Source organism: Perca fluviatilis, chromosome 18 (assembly GCF_010015445.1).
Source record: "Perca fluviatilis chromosome 18, GENO_Pfluv_1.0, whole genome shotgun sequence".
NCBI lineage: Eukaryota > Metazoa > Chordata > Actinopteri > Perciformes > Percidae > Perca > Perca fluviatilis.
This window is the reverse complement of record NC_053129.1, coordinates 17,993,999-17,999,810: the sequence shown is the minus strand read 5'-3', so window position 1 is coordinate 17,999,810 and position 5,812 is coordinate 17,993,999.

Here is a 5,812-nt window from a genome sequence, read left to right as displayed (position 1 = left end):
TTGTGTACAGCCCTGTTGGAGTCCCCAGACATTGCATCCTGCCTGCAGAAGGGTCATAAGTGGCCCCACAGGATAACCTGAACAACGGTGGGAAAGAAAGGGAGCGTGGGTCTCTTTTACTAACGTGGTCCTGGCCAAAAGCATACATGCTGCCAATGAGCATTTCAATTCCCGTCATCAATGTGAGTTTACACTGCATGTGACTGAAAATATGTGCTGATGTGCATGTTTTAGATTTATGTGTTCGAGAGTGTGGGGTTAAACTGGACATTCATTATATAAAACTATTATAAATTGAATATTTACTAGAAGCTGCACAGTAAGTGCTCAGTCAGTGTTTATCAGAGCTTTGATTTAGACACGCACACACGCATGCACACGCACAAACACACACACACACACACACACACATCAACACACACACATCAACACCCAAATCAACACAAATCAACACACAGGGACACACTTTCCTCACTTTTGATCCCCCTCCACATCACAAGAGGCCCCTCTTTGACTTCCTGTCTGTGTGGGAACCATTTCTATCCTCTGTCACACATAGAGTGAGAGAAGGTCTCGCTCCTGCATTTGCCTTAAAAAGACAAAGTGATTGTCAATAAACAAGGAACAATTGAACTCCCCCATGCATTCAACAGGCACTTCTGCTGTATGAGTTTTGGGAGAGCTTCACCTTTCCTATTGCTTTTCCTCCGTTATTCAGCAGATATCAAGCTCACTTGAGGGGTTTACTGTAATGTAAAGGCATTTTAGTGCATGTATACATACTGATTTCATTTTCTTATTTTAGTGTAAACTTTAATATGGTACGTTACTATGATATTATAAAGAAAACTCAAAAAACCAGTTGTATATCGATTACTCAGCAAGTGTTGCCTGGAATTTGAGAAAAAAGAAAGTCTCTCCATGGCGGATAGAGAATCAAAAACCAGAGAAATAAAAGTTTGTTGCATGCATTACCAAACACATGCATTTCACTAAAACCTTAATATTTACATCACTTCTGCATAAACAATCTCCCTCTTGTGCAGGCACACTACTCCTCTGTACTCGCAAGGACGAGCAGTGCGCCTGCGCAAGCCTCTTAGGCTAGTAGTGGAAGTGATGTAAAATAGTACGGTTTTAGCGTGTTAAGTGTTTGAGAAGTACTGAGCATGCGACTGTATAAAGCGAGTTGGAATGTACAAGTTGTGGCAGAGTTTGATGATTCGCTGTTGTCAAAGGCTGTCCCCTTTTATATCAATGATTTAACAGACATTAAGACATGTTTAGATCAACTGTGGTGGCATGCAACAATATTGTTTTCTTCACAAATTCAAGGCAACACTCGCTGAGTAATTGATATACAAATGGTCATTTTGAGGGTAAAGTATTCCTTTAAGTAGCAAAACTCAATTTTCCCCAGTACCTGTCACACTCTTTGTTGAAATGACACATCTGCATTTGGGAGCAAGTCTGTGCAGCTGTTCAAGAGGCAAATTGCTCTGAAGTAAACATGGCTACGGGAAAGCCCCTTATTATTGTGCTCCGGATGACGTTCCTCACTCTTCCAGTGTTTACCGTGGAAATATATCTGTGCCAGCGAGCAGGTGTTTCCTCAAAAAAAACTCTGCTTTTCCAGATTTGAGGATTGAATTCATCAAGTCAACATTAGAGCAGCATTATTATAAGAAAGAGGTAATGATAAATATTGATTAGAGGAATAGTATACTTGTATTTCATTAAGAAACTGCTTGGCTTTTTCACCATTTACTTTTAAAACAGGTCTTACTGAGTGCTGTTTATCACAATGTCACATTACACTCACAACCGACAATCACTACTTTCACATGAATGTGGTCATCCAGCATCTTGAGCCTGTAACTGTAACTACCCAATGCAATTTTGCTAAATAAAAGACATCACATTCATAATTAATTTCACTTGTTTTCATTTTAAACAAATTGTATATCCGAATACAATACACATTTTCTATAGGCTCAGTCTGCCACTTGTTTCAAAAACAAGTCCAGTGCTGGTTCCATGGTATCAAGATGGTATCTTTGGATAGTCGTCATGGAAACATGAATTGGTCATGTGACAAGGGCTGGGAAGATTGGCAGAACAGGCAGCCAAGTGACAGTACTCTGATCCAATGGAAATCGCAATTGTCAGATTGACAGCACTCTAGCCCAATGGATTCGGGGGGCACCAGGGTGGGCAATCATATTTCAGGGGGCGCGGATGCCATCCCGTGCCCCCTTTCTAGCCCCGCCCCTGCAGCTGCCTGCCCTTGCTTGGAATATATTGATGAGACAGGTAATATTCAACCATATAGTAAATTGTTGGCCCTTAAAACTAAACAATGAGTTTACATGGTTTGAAAACTTTGTTGAAAAGCAGTGGCTCCTTAATAGTCTCTTTCCTGACAAGGTGATTCTTAGATGTATTGATGGGTATCGTGTTTCCTAACAGGAGGAGTTTTGGAGTTTCGTGAGCCTTAATTTTGTTAGACATTTACCCTTCACGGTTTGTGCCAAGCTAAGCTTAATACAACCCTATTGATTTTTTTTCCATTAAAGACTGGTGTGGCAGGAAATAAGCATACTTCCCAAGAGTGCTGCTGCATGCAGGTAGTACATGCCATAAAAGGACTTCAGAGGCTGCATGACAAGTTCCTGTGTCCATACAAAAGCTTGAGAGGAGTGGCCTGGCCCTCACTGTAGTGCTATGTAGTCAATCAGAGTGACACCAATTATGTATGTCACATGACCACAAGAGACTGCAAATGGAAGTGGCACATCCATCAGCTCTATCTAATAGCACTCACAGTAGAAGGAGAGTGAATGAATTCTCAATAGAGTCTCACGCACTCATTCATTATACTTGTGTGTGGCATACATATTATGTTTTCAAGTATCTTATAACCCCCCTGTGGCACACATGCGCTGTTAAGTAAGCATAACATTTTCACTAATTATGATTTTGATGGGGTTGGGATTCTTTTTATCACTCGCCATAATGGACTGAGTGTTATTTAAAGTAGTGTTCAATATGATCTTTTAAAATACTGAAACCGTGACTAACTTATTTACTCTGTGTATGAATGCAATACATACATATTTTCCCCCAGTAATGTTACATGCATAGTGGCACAGTATCATGTTGCAGATAAGTGATTTGTAAAATATAATTTTTCTTTTCTTTCACACTTTAACTCAAAGAGGTATGAAGCCTCGGTTTATGACGTGACATGTCAATGTCACCTGTTGATTTTTGTTTTTAGAATTTTAATTTTCTTAAAAAAGAATAAAAGAAATTACTTTAAAGTACTTTTTATTTCAGATACAATAAGTACAGTACATTCAGCAGAGGTAATTACCTCTGTACCACAGAGAATAGTTTATTGTCTTACTGATAAACACTGTTTTGTCACTGAATTGTCTAAAATACAGAGCAATAGGAGAGCCTGTCATGATACATAAAACCTTGCCATGACTTTTGCTACTTCTTGTATACAGAAGTCAAATAAAGCTATAACGTGGTTACCTGATAGTGAAGATGCTTACACTGATGTTAATCATCATCCAGTTTAGCTATTTAAAACCAGCACTAAAATACTGCCGTGCACAGTACTGTATCTGCACATATAGTAAGTTAAACAATCAAATTGAATATTATTATTTTTAAATCTTCAAAGATTACTTTTGATTAGATGAAATACATTCAGAGACTTGCTTAATATGCAAATACTGTAAATGTTGAGCAGCAAAAATGGTTTAAATATACTGCAGTAATTTGAAGAAACAAACCTACAGTATTTGTACATGTATGACATTTTTATGTAATTAATTTAACAGTTATAGTTTCTATCAACTACCATAAAGCATATCAGTGCCATGGGTCTGTCTGAGGCTCAGAGTTGCAGTAGGTTATATGTACCACACTCATAATGCATTCAAATAGTCTCATTTAGTTTTGCATTAAAACCTCCTACATATACACTATACATATATATACATTCAAGTTTTTATGATTGCTTTTTCACACAACTGCATGATTGCAGCAGCTGTACATGTGTTCAGTCTTGGCATTTCAAAATGCCAGAACAAAGTGCTTGTGTTTCTTTAGTGCTTGTTTATCAAGTTCTTAAAATCAAGATAGAAATTAGAATAATTAAGATCAATTTACTTTACAGTTATTGTTAGATCTCCTCTAGAAGACCCGACTTTATGACTTAAAATGACCTCAGACTCTCACTCAGGTCCCCGAAGCCTTTGCAGAGTCCCAGTTAACTTAGGATGAAATATTTTTCAATGCCTTTACCTCAAGGCTTGTAACTTCTTCTTGGCTGTTTGTGTCAGTTTCAGAATCTTCAACATCAGCATAAGCGCCATCCTCAGATTCTGCATTCACTTGGATCAAAGTATCAAGTGGGATTAATGTCGTTTTCGCAGCTGCTCTTTTAGCTGCCTCTTGATCTTGATCTGTTTTGCTTGGAACAAAATCTTTCTCTTCATAATCAGTTTCTTCCTCCGGTTCGTCTGAATACTCTTCTGCTTCATCTTCTCCGTCAGCTGAATCTCCCTGGTTTCCTTCATTGGCTGTCTCAGTTTCCTCCTCTCTTTCGGAGGCTTCAACATCTTCGTCATTATCATGGCTTTCATTTGGGATGTTAATACATTCACATTCGGTTAAATTTGTTCCTTGTTCATCATTATCATCTACATCTTCCATTATTAGTTTGTTTTCGTCATTGTTTTCCGATATTTCCTCCTCAACTGGCTTCAGCTCCACCACATCATCAGGCCCTTCTGTTTCATCATTTGTCTCGGTTATAGCATCTTCTCGGTGATCTTCAGTCATGTCACCTTTTTCTTCTCCGTCTGTAAGGTGCTGTGTGTTATCTGCAGATTCATCTTCTGTGTTATCGGTGCATTCTTCCCTTCCTGTTTGGGCCTCTCCATCCTCCTCTCCTGCCGATACACCATCTGCTCCACATTCTTCGTCAGCGTCACTTTCAGTAATCTCATTCTCTGCCATTTCAGCCTCTCCCGATTCTTCTTCTCCTGTTTCACGTTCTTCAATCTCATCTCCTGTTGTTGCGGCGCCTGTCCGCCTTTCATTTTCAGCCTGTTCTGATTCCTCGCCAGTTGTTTCACCTTCTTCTAGTTCCTTATTGTGAGATTCATTATCGTCTTCTTCAACTTTTTCTTCTTCTTCAACAGAATCTTCAGCGGCACTGCTTTCTGCAGATGATTTTGTGTCATGGAGCTCTTCAGCTGATGATGTGACATTTTCTGCATTTTCATCTTCTGCACTTTCATCGACAGTCTCATTCTCAGGCTTGTTTTCTGAATGCTTTTCTCCTGATTCATCGTCATTTGTAACTTGTGAAGAATCCTCTTCTCCTGTGGTCTCATTTGCGTCTGTTGTTGCGTTGTTTACTGATTCATTTTCATCTGTGGCTGATTCATCGTTCTCTTCCTCTGATTCATTTTCAGTCACAGCTTTGGAGCTTACTTCTATTGCAGATTCAGCTTCTACATTATCATCCTTTTCCACAAGTTCTGTATTTTCTCCCACCTCCTCTTCTTCTGATTCATTATCAGCTTTACTGATTTCCTCTTCACCTGAATTTTCTTTTTCTGTGGCTGTGTCTACCTCAGCAGTCTCCTCTTTGGTGTCATCCTCATCTGTGGTAAAAGCCTCTTTTTCCATAGCAACATCATCTTCAATTGCTGCTTCCTCAGCCTCATCCTTGTCAGATTCGTGTTCAGTTGTGTCTGCTGCGTTTTCCTCATTAGCTATCGTGGCA